This window comes from Hydra vulgaris, chromosome 06 (genome assembly GCF_038396675.1).
Source record: "Hydra vulgaris chromosome 06, alternate assembly HydraT2T_AEP".
In the NCBI taxonomy this organism is placed as follows: domain Eukaryota; kingdom Metazoa; phylum Cnidaria; class Hydrozoa; order Anthoathecata; family Hydridae; genus Hydra; species Hydra vulgaris.
Window position 1 is genome coordinate 24,260,200 of NC_088925.1, and position 15,099 is coordinate 24,275,298.

The 15,099-nt window shown below is 30.7% G+C and overlaps 1 long non-coding RNA gene across 1 annotated transcript; it reads left to right on the forward strand.

Moving 5' to 3' along the window:
* Positions 1 to 5,675: 5,675 nt before the first annotated feature.
* On the forward strand, positions 5,676 to 10,397 carry LOC136081744 (uncharacterized). Its single transcript, XR_010639070.1, has 3 exons — positions 5,676 to 5,690; positions 8,918 to 9,983; positions 10,239 to 10,397. It is a non-coding gene; the product is annotated as an uncharacterized LOC136081744 (long non-coding RNA).
* The last annotated feature ends 4,702 nt before the right edge of the window (positions 10,398 to 15,099 follow it).

Genomic DNA, 15,099 nt, shown 5'->3' on the forward strand with positions numbered 1-15,099 from the left:
TATATCAACTTTCGGATCCGTTTATATATATATATATATATATATATATATATATATATTCGTTTGTGTATAACACGTGTTAAAACGTACACACATATTTAAGTGGTTTTAGAAGTCTTAAACGCGTCTTGTACGCACTGATATAACTATATATATATATATATATATATATATATATATATATATATATATATATATATATATATATATATATATATATATATATATATATATATATATATATATATAGTTATATCAGTGCGTACAAGACGCGTTTAAGACTTCTAAAACCACTTAAATATGTGTGTACGTTTTAACACGTGTTATACACAAACGTACACTAAGTGGTGATCATAGAAATAGCACGCCCCATAATGTTTTCTTTAAGTTGCATTTTATAGCGTGTTTAAATGTATTCAATTTTAATGGTTTCTTACAAGTTGGCCGTTTCTTACAATGCGGCCGTGGCGCAGTGGTTAGAGAGCTTGCTTTATAAGCAGAAGATCCAGGTTCGAAACGAGCTCTGGACAAATTTTCGCGTCACGGTAAGGAAGGAGGCGTGAACTTCCTGGTTAAATGCACTTCCGCGGTGTTCTGTGACAAGACCGTAAGGACTTCTTGGGGCACCTAAAAAAAAAAAAAAAAAAGTTATAAGATATCTCTATTGTTTGGATAAAATACGGGAATGCGATGATATAAACTTTTTTTGTCAAATGGCATTGTGGGGCATGCTCGTGTCAACTAATGCGTTATAGAAAGTTGGTTCAAAACTGCCGTAAAGCTTTCATAAAGAAATACTTAGATCGCCAGTGCAAGTAAAGCCTACAATAATAGCTTCATCGAAAGAACATTACGTCTTATAAGAGTTGGACAACATAGCTAATCTACTACTTGACCATAGTTCTTAACCTAGTATCTATATATAATAGTAAAAGTTCAGTAATTTCAATACGAATTGCCAAATCGTTAAGATTTCTAAAAAAAATCCTTTTTTAACTTCTAATGAAGTAAAAACCAAAATTAAAAAACAGTATCTCGTAGTTGTGTCAGCCCTAACCAGTTGTCGTCATTTACAAAAAGCTGGCATTCGAGGCTGTATACCAAAGAAGAAATCTCTTGTATCAAAAAAAGAAAGAAAAAAACTAAAGTGATTGAGGTTTGCAAAAATGTTTTTTATTGAAAAAACGTTTTATGGGGGTGTTGAATCTTTTATGGGGAGTTTAATCGCCTCCGGTCTGATTGGAAGGTAAACATTAGACGTCCTATGAAGCAAAAAACAACTTGTATACTCACTGATATTTTTATTTTTTAAATGATTTTTTTAATTAAAATTATTGTTAAAATCTATTTTTTTTCACTAATATACGAAGAACATGTTTGATAGTATGGCAATTCTGAGATCAATCTCAACTGGTTTCAGGTTCGCTTATTAAGTTTACTACGATCAAAACAAACAATATGGCGTAAGTTGGAGAATAGAAGAACAAAACTGAAAAAGCAGATAAAGAAGTGAGAAGAAATTATTTCTAAAAATGAAAAGACAGAAGGCAAGTGGATCTCAAAACAGAAAAAGTGCTGCAAAAAGAGCAAAAAAAGATGCTCCATCCAAATCTTTCGTAGAAACATATGTGAAAAAACAACATTTGTTAGAAGGTAAAAAAGACTAATGTGAAAATAAACTTATTATTACTAATAAAAAATATATAATTTGTTTATTTTGTAGTTGCTTTAACAAATACCAATGTTACTCCTTCAAACCCAATTTCTTCTACAAGTACTGCATCAACCTCTGCTATATTGACTGGTATCTCAGCTTAAAGTAATACAGTTTCTACAGAAATTATTTCAGAAGTAGAACAAGAAATAGAAGTGTGTCATAATGGAATTTTGCAAGAGTTGCATGCAGGCATAGAAAAAGATAATTATGATAAAGTCAAAGAATTAAGAAAAAACAAGTCTCATCATGATATTGGAATGTGGCCAATGACCATTTCCTCATCTTTTTAAGATGCAATGGTACAAATTGGAACAGAGACATTGCAAAATCAAAACTTCCCTTTCCCAACTGATGAAGAAAAAAAGAGAACATTGTCTAAGAAATGTTTTACACGTACACTTCACAATGGACAAAAACTCTTACGAACATGGTTATGTTTTTCTTCTACAAAAAATGCCGTGTTTTGTTTCGGTTGCTGCCTATTTTATCGAGAATCTAATTCATCTACAAGAAGCAGCTTTGATCTTGAAAAAGGATTTTCACACAGGAATCCACGAATTCCAAGTCATGAGGGAAATAAAAAAAAAGCTTAATTTAGATGGATTGAATTTTCAAGACTGCAGGGGCCAATTCTATGATAATCAAGCAACTATGACAGGAGCTAATTCTGGAGTTCAAAAACGAATATTAGACCTGAATTCATTAGCAATATTTGTCCCTTGCAATAACCACTCTTTAAATTTGGTTGGAGTCCATGCGTACGTGTAAATAGTCAAGCTGTTGCTTTTTTTGGCACATTGGAAAAATTATTTGTTTTTTTCTCATCATCAACTCATAGATGGGAAGTTTTGAAGGAATATGTGAAAATAACAGTAAAAAGTCATTCAGATACAAGATGGAGTTCAAAAGCAGCTGCAGTTACCTAAATATCAACTCAACTTGAAGAGGTGTTGGGAGCTTTGGAAATGTTACGTGATTCTTCTGGAGAAACACTTGACTCACGAGGTGATGCTGGACTTATTCTTTCTGCCATTCAAAGGTTTGAGTTTGTCGCACTTTTGGGTTTACGAGATAATTAAAACTCTTACATTTTAATGAGTTTTGAGAAAAAAATTTAAAAAGACCTCTTTGTTTTTTTTTTAATTTTTTTGCCAAAACTTTTGAAATTTAGCGTACGTACTTTATGGACGATCCCAAAACACCCCTTTTTAGTAAGTCCGTAAAAAACGAGTCTTACGCGAGATCAGGAATATTGAAAAAAAAGCCTAAAACCCAGTTCCAAGGTAGGCTACCCATACCCCTTAATTCGAGGGAGGGGGAAACAATAAATATTGTGCCCTTTTACTAATTTAAAAAGCTTTTTACTTTAGCAAAACCTAGCGATAAAATTTGAAAAATTTTAAGACCCTAATAACACGTTTTTTTGGGGGGACTCCGAACCATCCCCTGCTAAAACCTGTTTTTTGTCAACTCAAAAAATAGGTTGCCTGAAATACGCCTTACTCAGGGCCAGTATATAAGGGGTGGCATGTGTGCATGGGCGCCCGCAGGATTTTTTGATGTTCCAGATAGGACACTTTCACAAATCGTGCGAACTTCAAATTTAAGTATGTTTATATGCCAAATGAGGTGGTCTTGCAAAAAATTGGGATCGCGGAGGCCTGGGAACTAAAAGCCCTAAAATGCTTGCCCCCTGCCCCCTATACGCTTTCGTACGCTTTTTGAAAACCTTCCCCTAACCCCCTCCCCCCACCCCTATGAGCGTACGTACTTTATGGACGACCCTTTTTTATATTTAATGAGTATAGATTACGGCAAATAAAATACGGCAATTATAAGCCATAAAATACAGAATAAGAAATAAAATTACGTTATTGAAAATTCCAAATTGCGATTTAAAAAGAGTTATTTACGTTAATAAAGAGATTAGAAAGTTATTTTTAGGCAAAAGATTATTAAACTTATAGATTCCACAGTGGGCTAGAATACACTAAAATTTAGTAAAAGTCGAGAACATCTAATATAATCATATTTAGCTTTTTATAGTTAGGAATTCCATTTCTTTTAATTTGCTTATTTAGTTTAAATATAATTATATATACTATCTAAATGTATAATAATTATACATTTGAATATTAAAACATTGACATTAAAAAAAATTTATTCACTTGAAATATAGATACATTAAATCCTCTTGTATCTTTGTTTCTTCTTATCTATAGAAACAGTTTTCCTTTTTGCTGACCTAAACTTTTAATCCATTATATTATATAAATGCAAATTCAGTTTTGAAGAGAAATACTTAACTTGAAAAACACGTAGGTAAATATAAAATGATTTATTCTGCCCCAGCGGGCACAGAACGTCCTACGACGCCCATACTAAGTTCGTCCGTTCGTCCGTATCTAAAACGGACCTACTTAGACGTCCATAGGACGTTAAAAGTTTGTCTGTTCGTCCAAGTCTAAAACAGACCTATTTAGACGTCCAAAACGGGTCAATTCTGGTCCGATGTCATTAAATAAATTAACCCCCATAATACATTAACTCCCGTTGCGTAAAAAATTACCCGGGGAGTTAATCTATTTCGAAATAGATTAACTCCTGTCGGCGAAACAAATTAACTCCCCATAATATTTTAACTTTGGAACAACTTATACGAATTATACCTTGGAACAACTTATACGAATTACAAAAAAAGTGTTTTAACTTGATGTTTTCCAAACGTGTTGTTTTTAAATCTGTTAATTAGTTATTGATATGGATATAAATTATATTTCTACTATTATTATATCATATATTAATAGTAGCAATATATATATATATATATATATATATATATATATATATATATATATATATATATATATATATATATATATATATATAGAGAGAGAGAGAGAGAGAGAGAGAGAGAGAGAGAGAGAGAGAGAGAGAGAGAGAGAGAGAGAGAGAGAGAGAGAGAGAGAGAGAGAGAGAGAGTATAGTATAGATATAAACTTTATAACCTTAGACATTATTATTAGCAAAAGACATTATTATTAGCAAAATCTTTTAATAATAATGATACCCTGCAGTTATATTCTTTGTATTATATAAAGTTGTGAGATTTTATTTTTTCTCCTACCATCATATATTTTATAAAAATTGTAAATTTGTATCAGTTATATAGATAGAATCACAATATTGTAAAGATAAAAGAACAAAAAAAAAAAAAAAAAAAAAAAAAAAAAGAGAATGGTTCTGAAGTATTAGTATCAAAGCAATAGTAGTAGTAATAGTAGATCAAAACTTGCACGAACTTTTGTTCATGCAATACTGTTACTAATGTTTTGATCTCCTTTTTATATATAATATAAAGGCTTGTCAAAAATAAACAGTTATAAACTAATTTTATTCAACACTCACTAAATACTTATTTATTATGTATTTAAATATATATAATACTAAATAAATTTTAAAAAAATTTTAAAGTACTTACGCAGTTTTGTAGATATAATTATAAGTTAAATTATTTAAAACGCGTATTAAAGGGGGTTAATTTATTTCAGTGGGGGTTAGAAATACTTATGCCCCCGGTTAATCCATTTCGCTGTATTTTAAAATAATTTAACTCCCGCGGTTAAATTTATTTCGAAATAGATTAACCGGGGAGTTAGTTTTAACCGGGATTTAACTTTTTGGGGAGCTAATCTATTTCGGGTCACTTTAATTTTTTGGGGAGCTAATCTATTTCGGGTCTCTTTAACTTTTTGGGGAGCTAATCTATTTCGGGTCACTTTAACTTTTTGACTAATCTATTTTACGTCACCGGCAAAACAAACTATTTTATATTTACCCACGTGTTTTTCACGTTAAGTATTTCTCTGAAATCTAAGTGGCATTATTTAATTTTGCATTTATATAATATAATGGATTGAAAGTTTAGATCAGCTAAAAGAAAAGCTGTTTCTATCGATAAGAAAAAACAAAGGTACAAGTGGGTTTTAATGTATTTTATATTTTATGTAAATTAATTTTTTTTTAATGTCAATGTTTTAATATTCAAATGTATAATTATTATTCATTTAGATAGTATATATAATTATATTTAATTGTATATTATAATAATTATTATATACATTTAAATATAATTATATATAAATGTGTGTTTAAATGTTTATATATAATGTGTATATAAATGTATATACAATATGTGTATATAAATGTGTGTATAAATATATATATATATATATATATATATATATATATATATATATATATATATATATATATATATATATATATATATATATATATATATATATATATATATATAAATTATTAAAAACACTTATCCAATTTTTGATTTCTTCAACACTGTGTTTCATCATCAGCAGTGTTCATCAGGAAGATTCTTCCTGATGAACCTGCTGATGGTGAAACACAGTGTACAAGAAATCAAAAATTAGATAAGTGTTTTTACTAAGTTATTATTGCTCTGTTCATTTAGAACATTGAGCACTCTGTTTGTAGAATACACTAACATAATTTATATATATATATATATATATATATATATATATATATATATATATATATATATATATATATATATATATATATATATATATATATATATATATATATATATATATATGTAATTTATAATATATGTTTACATATATGTAAAGTTTGTAACACAATGTTTCATAACAAGTTTATATATATATATATATATATATATATATATATATATATATATATATATATATATATATATATATATATATATATATATATTATATATATATGCATATATTATATATAATATTTACATATATATATAACTAGGTCGTGGTGTAGTGGTAAAGCGCTTGCCTTGTAAGTGGGAGTTTGACTCCCACCACGTCCCTGTAGGTACCGCTCAGCAGCCTTGTTCATCAAGGTTCGTGTTTTGGAGTTGAGAGAGGGTTGAGGAAAAATTGTACCAGGGTTAATAAAAAAAAGAAAAAAAGAGCAGCCTCCTCTAATAAAGTGACCCTTTAGGAGACAAAGATTAAAAAAAGTATAAATATATAAATTTGTTATGAAACTTTACTCTTGAATAAATAATAAACAGTGTTATGGCCATATATAAAATGAAAAGTATAAGACTGTAGATGTAGCCATATAGTTGCATTTATATTTTATGTTTAAGTTAAACTAATAGATTATTTAAATTTAGTAGAAAGCGGCTTACAGACTGGCAAAATTCTAAAAAAGCTATCTGTGAATTTTCTCAATCTTTGTTGTTGTTCAAAATGAAATAAAAAATTGGAGTTTAAAACACAACTGCACAAGGCAATGTACCATTGATTTATTGACAATTCTAAATCGTCATGGGCACCAGGAAATGCCAAAAGACGCAAATACACTTTCGTGTACAAAAAGAGTTGTGAAAACAGCATCTTTAAAAAATGGAAATTACATTTATTTTGGCATAAAACAAGGTGTTGAAAATATATTGCAAGTTCAAGACTTCAACTCCACTAAAATTAATCTTATATGTAGCGTAGATGGTCTACCACTCTTTGAATCCAGTGCCTACCAAGTTTGGTCTAAACTTTGTCAATTTGGATATTTTAAACTGTTGTTGGATTATATGGCTGTGAAATAAAGCCGTGTGTTTCTGAATTATTAGCAGATTTTGCAGAAGAGTTAAAAACTTTCAAACAGCTAGAAGAAATATTTGGTAAGATCTATAATATTTCTGTGTTAGCAATAACATGTGATGCTTCTGCTAGGGCACTCTTAAAATGCACAGTTGAACATTCTAGATACTATGCATGTAAGAGATGCAATTTGCGTGATTTTTATGCTAATGGTCGTATCGTTTATGATAAATGTCACGAAACAGTTACAAATAGAAACAATGCTGATTTAAATGCTGGATTATACTCTGAACAAGATAAAGATGGTCGGTGCCATCATCATACATGAACTCCACTGCTTGACATCGAAGATTTAGACATGATTCAGGATTTTGCTCTTGACTATATGCACTTAGTTAATTTAGGTGTTATAAGACGTATGTTATACTACTTCAAAGGTACATATGCCCGAATATTTAATGGTTGTTTATCAACACCTTATTTAAAAGAGATTTTTTCGTTTATTCACTATTTTAAATGGGAAATTGCCATCAGATTTTGTGCGTCAAACAAGATCTTTTGAAGATGTCAATAGATGGAAAGCCACAGAATTAAGAACATTCTTACTATATATGGGTATTGTTGTATTAAAGGATATTCTCAATCCTAAGATGTATAAACATTTTCTCAGTTTATCTTTAGCAATCTGCATGTTGTGTGAGGAGAATAATGATGTTAGGAGAACATAATTGAGCCATGCAAAAAAACTCTTGGAGTATTTTGTGTCAAACGCTCATGAACATTTTGGTGACACATTTTGTGTCTACAATGTTCACAGTCTTCTGCATATAACAGACGATGTTGAACATTTTGAAAGTAGTTTGGATGAGATGCTTCCAGTTCTTGCTTCCAGTTTGAGAATTTTTTGCAACAACTAAAAAGATAAGTACGAGGTAAACAAAACCCTTTCATAGAACTTGCAAAATGCTTAAGTTTACATAAATCAGATGATCCATATAAAGCAAAATTGATAACTAAAATTGGTGTTTCCAAGAATGCTTGTTTCATGATGAAATATTTTGTTGTTTTTGTTATAAACATTTTACTAAATGATCAATTAGTTTGTGAGGTCTATAAAAAGAATCATTTGAGCAATTTCTTTGACAGCTTTGTAGAATCTAAGATCCTTGATATACACTATATTGAAACCCATAAATGTAGTTCTGTAAAGCAAACACTTAACATACAAGACTTACTTAGAAAATGTGTGTGTATTCCATATAAAAATAACAAAGTTGTAATATCTTTATTAAATAATGTGAATTTTTGAAATTGTGTGTATTTTTTGTTATAAATGTATATATTGAAGGTTTATCAATTTTTTAACTACAAAGCTTATTTCTAGAATCATATGTTTTATAAAAACATAAAATTTATCCTCAAAACAATTCAAAATATAAAGAGTTACAATTCTGAATTGATATATAATTGATAAACTTATTATTTATTCTGTATTGTACAGAATAAATAATAAGTTTAATTATTATGACTTATTTGCTATTTAATTTATAATTATCTAAAATTATAGGTTGTATAGTATTATTGCAATTAAAGAAGATGGTATTGACACTAAGACAGTAGTACCTACTCACTGGGTTAATACAGACAAAGGTATAGTATACTATCCCCCTTGAGGAAAAAAACTGTGGGTGTTTATTTATCTGAATGGGCTAGTCCAGAACCTGACTGGCAAGAGTTTATATTGTTAGAATTTATTTTGGAGTGTGGAAGTTATGAAAACATAGCAAGGTTATTTTTTCACAGTTATAGGCTCGAGATAAGGTTTTAACAAAAATTAAATAGTAGTTGCCCCTGGACCTTGAAGAAATTAGTATAGTAAAAAGAAAAAAATGATAAAATGAGACCAATGCAATTTATGATATTAATGTGTATAGAGCTTTAATATGTTTGGTATTCAATTGGTGTGTTCTGTGATTATTTTGTTTTTTATTCTACCTTTTTTGACTTTATAGTTTTAAATATGCTCAATCCAAAGGAACGAGTTCCTAGTCCAAATTTGCATACTTTAAAGTGCACACCATCTGGTTCTTCGTCATCAAATCAATTGGCTGTGCCGCTTATATCTCCATGGAAAAAAGTAAGGTGAGCTGTGTAATGCAACCAAGAATGAATGAAGATTCCCAACAATCATCAGATCATGAGTTAGATACATATCACTTTACAAAAACTCCAACATCTTTCAAGACTGGTGATGGTGGTGTTTCATTTAAAGAAATGACAAATAAGCGTAAATTTTTGCATAATATTATAGTTTGTGATGATCTTTATTTCTCTAACCTAATAATCTTTGTCTAATTTTAAAGCTAATTTTATCTCAAGTTTTATAAATGTTTTTTCCTGTTGGCCATACTAATAAGAAATTCATGATTAGAGTTTCAGTATGCCATGCTAATGAAACTAGATTTGTTGCAGCAAAATCAGCTTAAAGGGCGATTGGACAACATGGAAACACAGCCAAAAAATTATTGCTAATGATGTGGGTGCCAATAATTACAATCCCACACAGAGATATTAGGTGTTTAAATGAAGAAGAGGAAATTCTCAGAGCAAGTTCTAGTGCTATGAAAAACAAGGTGAAAACATTAAACTTTCCAGGAGTATATTCTATATACTATTAAAACAGGTGATGAGCACAAACAACATACAACGTAGTTGTATGTTATTTGTAGTCAACTCTAATGAAATAGGAATCTATTATGCTCCTTCTGATGATTCAAGTAATGTTTCTTGAAACGTTAGAATATCGTGTTTGTGAAAATGTAAAGTTGCAATATAAAATTTTTTACGGTGTTAGATTTTAGAACTTATTAGATTTAACAATTTTTAAGATCACTAAAAGCAAAGCCATCGGTGGTGCAACAGCACGCAAAATTGTCAAAAATGTTTTAAACCAGTTAATGGTGCTACAAGTCTAAAACTTATTTAGTGAAAATGGATTAAAATGCAAGCTTAAGTTTACAGCTACGCAACATTACAAGTGTATTAAAGGTTAGGCAATTATTGTATTGTGCATTCCTAAGTTGAATAAAAAAAAAGTTAATTTTATATTTACATTAAAAAATAAAAAATTGTTTATATAAAAACCAGTTCTGTGTTCAGAAGACTAACAATTGCAATTTACTTTTTTGCTTATGATGCCGCAACTATCGAAGCCCTTGTTGGCGATTTATTGAAGCGGGCGTTGCCGAAAGTAAAAAAGTTAACGATGTTGACGTTCATGAAGAGGAAGCAACATAAAATTGTTGCTTTGTATATTTATTATTTTGAAAGTAAATGATTTTTACATATTTCAGTTGTTTTCTGTTTAGAACACCTTTTTTATTAGCAATTTAAATTAGTTCTATCTAGATACACAGATATATCTAATTAGACTATCTATCTAGTTAGACATATTTAGAAAAATATTTCAGACGTCCATGGATGTCTATAGACGTCCAAAATGGACGGACAAATGCCGTTTCATTTAGTCGCCTATTGGACTTCTTATGGACGTCCAAAATGAATTTCGTTCGTCTAATTTTAGACGTCCAAAACGGACGGACGAGTACCGCTTCATTTAGTCGTCCATAGGACGTCTTATGGACGTCCGTTCGTCCAATTTCGGACGACCATGGACGTCTTATTGACGTCCGCGTGCCAGTTGGGTAGCGCGCTTTGATTTTATATGAGTAACATTTACATGTTTAATACTGCTATACCTATGTGCTATAAATGCTTTAGTTGAAGGGTATTAGTGTATTTTATATTATACATCTAAAAAAAAGTAAAAATATTATAGAAAAATTATTATAAAAAAATATAAATTATTACAACCTAATACACACCAGCGTATAAAGTTACAAAAGAAATTTTCATTAGAAGAATGACCACAATTGTATGTATGAAAATAAGCACGTTATATACAGCTAACATATACAGTATCGGACAAAACGAGTGCAACCAAATAACGCTAATTTAGTTTCTTTATATAAAAGTGTTGCATTTTTTCAATTTAGAGAAACAACTATGTAACTGTTTAGAGACAAAGTTCTTCAAGTTTTATTCATCACAAAGTTCATTATTTGTACACGAAAATTAATAAATTAATCAAAAGTATTAAAAAAAGTTGATTTCCTTCTGGACAAAACAAGTGCAACTCGACAAAATGTTGACCAAGCTGTATTTCGCTATCAATATTTCGTGGCGAATCCTTTGTTGTCGATCACAGCCTTGCATCTTCGAGGCATAGATTCGACCACAAAGTTTCATTGATTACCTGATCAATGAAACTTTGTGGAATCGCTGCCCAGGCCTTTTGGATTTGTTCAAACAGTTGATTCTTATTACGAACACCTTCACGATTAATTCTGCGGTTGACGATCTCCCACAGGTTCTCGATAGAGTTGAGATCCGGAGATTGAGGCGGCCAATCCATCACCGATAGGTGGTTGTCTTGAAACCGCTGCTTGACTACTTTTGCAGTGTGTTTCGGATCGTTGTCTTGCTGAAAAACCCATTTTATTGGCATATTCCATTCAGCATGAGGTAACATAACATCTTTCAGGATATTTTTATACATGAAACGGTCCATTATTCCATCGTTTTGATGTATTGGACCTAGACCAATAGCAGAAAAAAACCCCCAGACCATTACATTGCCTCCACCATGCTTCACGGTCTTATGGCAGTAACGTAAATCGAGGCGTTTTCCGGCCGGTCGACGTACACGGCAAATGCCATCCCTAATGATGTTGAACTTCGATTCATCACTGAACAGGACAGCTCGCCATTTCTGCACATTCCAGTCAATATCAGATGTAGCAAACAGGAGTCTTTTTTTCTGGTTTTTTAGTGAAATCAGCGGTTTCTTTGCAGGACGTCGAGAAAACAATCCGGCTTCAACAGCACGTCGTCTGATTGTTCGGTCCGATACAGGCAGCTCTAATTGCTTTTGAATTTCGACTGATGATATCCAGGGATCCTTCTTAACAGATCTGACGATCATAGAATCCTCTCTAGAAGTGGTGGAACGCGGTCTTCTACCTTTGTTATCTGCTGCCAACTTCCCCGTAGAACGATATTTGGAACATAGTCTTGATACGGTCCATTTTTTCAAGCGATATTTATCACAAATACTTTTTTGTGACATTCCACTTACGTATTCGCCAACAATTTTCTTTCTTAGTTCCAATCCAAGACTTTTCTTTCTTAGTTCCAATCCAAGAAATTTCTTAACTTTAAACAATGAATTTAAGTTTTTGCTGTGAATCTTAAAACAAGAAATATATTTCTTGTTTTAAGACTCTTGTAAAAAGATTTTCATGTATTGTCATCAAACCCAAACTTGCTGATTAGTAAAAGTTCGTAACTTAAAGAACATACATTGACAACTTCTTTTATCTATCGTTATGGTTTAATAGATTTTGAAGCCTTATCTCAGCTAAGTAGTCCTTTACTTGTTTTTCAGAGGCAGGGATGCAATCAGTGGCATAACGAGAAATTTTGCGCCCGGGGTCAAAAATAAATATTGAGCCCATTTATTCCCATTAGAGAGCTTTTCTTATATGTTTTAGATCCGGTGCCAGTAAGTCTTGTGTTTTGCAATAATATATAAAATATTATATATATATATATATATATATATATATATATTAATTGTGTAAATATAAGAATGCACAATGTTGTGCTATACTGTAATTATATTTCTCTTGTATATATACGCATAAAAATACTGAAGATCACGCGGTACTTTCAGATGTTGAAGTATCTACCAGACAATTTAGCATATGAAGACACTAAGCTGTCTTACTTGCAAGATAGTTATTGATCTACGAATTAATGAAAAAATACTACTCAAGACGTATATCTATTTAAGTTGTAGGGCACCGCTAAAATGACAAAGAGTTAACCATTTTTTTTTTCTAGCTTTCAGTGATAACTTAAAATATTAAAATTGTCAATAGCTTATAATATTTTAAGATAATTTTGGATTTTAAAAGCTCCTTTCACAACTAGCTACTGATACAGCTATTTTTAAAAAAAAATTCTAGTGGCCATAAAAAGATCAGGTACACTCTTTTGCAAGTGCCATTTGAGAATCAAATGGAAAGACAAGACTTTTAATGGACTCTAAATTCTTTAACTCTTGCGGATCTATCTTGGTGTTTGTTTGGAACACTGTCATATGACGTCGAAGACGATTTACTTCAATTTATATTTCCGATGGATTCAGTTCATTGAAAGTTTTGCACATATGCTCATTCTAGCGTTTAGTGAATTTACTATTTCCCCCACTCAGCCATACTGAAGTTTTTGAGAAAGAAAAATTTTTCTTAAGTTTTTGCAACTTAGATGAGTGGTTTACAATTTATGCTTGCAGCCTATCCACAGCTTTGTACTGTTCTCGTCTACCTTCATCAACGAGACTTAAGCCAACATCTCTGGTTTGTTCATCCAGCATTTTCTTTTGTCAGCAAACTCTTTTTTCTGCTGCGATATTATATGTTTGGCATATCTTCAAAGCATAAATACTTGTTTTTTTTACAACTATATTTTGTTCTTCGGCTAGGAATATCGCTAACGTTTTCATTTTTAGGGCACATTGATCTAACGGAAATCCTTTTATTTGTAGAAAATTTTGTGCATTATTAATTTCAACTAAGAGAACGCTCCAAAAGTAAAGAAAAGCTAAAAAGGGATATGTCATTACACTTAGTATGATATTTCAAGCACCACCTTTTGTTTCATTAGTCTCATGATCACCATCTCTGAGCTTTTCAAGAGCATCTATTATATCATCTATTATATAAGATTAAGTAAATGGTTATTGCATGGAATAAAATGAGCTTTGGGATTGATTGCAAATATTTGTTTTTGGACCCTACTTTTATGTCCAGTCATTGTAGCTGCATTGTCATAGCTTTGAGCATAATAATTTCCTTTTTCTAGTTTATCTGCTACTAGCTTATTGAAAAATTGAGCCGTAATTGCTTCTGCTGTTTTTCCATTTATCTCAATGAAATCAATGAAAGACTTTAATATTGTCACTTCATTATTTTCAATATGTACATATCTGATAATTTGAGATAACTGTTCAATGTGGATATATCGGGTGTGCTATCAAAAATAATTGCGTAATATTTCGCCTTTCTAATGTTATCCAGAATAGCCATCCTAACATGATCAACAAGTAGATTTACAAACTCATTCTGTGTTGTAGGAGAGAGATATGATACCATGGGCTACTTAGTGATACGTGCCTCTTTAACCATAGCAATATGTTGACCTACCACCGTGTCATAATTAGCTAGCAAAAGCATAGTTTCTAGAAAATGGTCTAAGCTATCGATAGTAATATCTACTTGGTGGCCCCTAAAAGGTAAGTTTTGTTTTGCTAAAAACAGTAAATAATCCATAGTTCGTTTTAAAATAACCTTAAATTTTTTGTATGACTTATTTTGTTCCATTAATAAAGCAGAATCAATTGTTTTTTCATGAAGTAGTCTTATTTCTAAACTTTTCCAAAGAATCACAGATTTAATATGATGTTGACTATTCTCGTGCTGCTCGGTCTTAAGATTCAGCTTTTTCCAATTAAAAAATCCTTCCATGGTTCCAAAAGCGCTACATTTATTCAAAAAAAGTCGAAAAGGAAAGCAATATAAGGTGTTTTAAAGGGTGAAAAAAGTAGCCATGATCTGCCTACCTTTT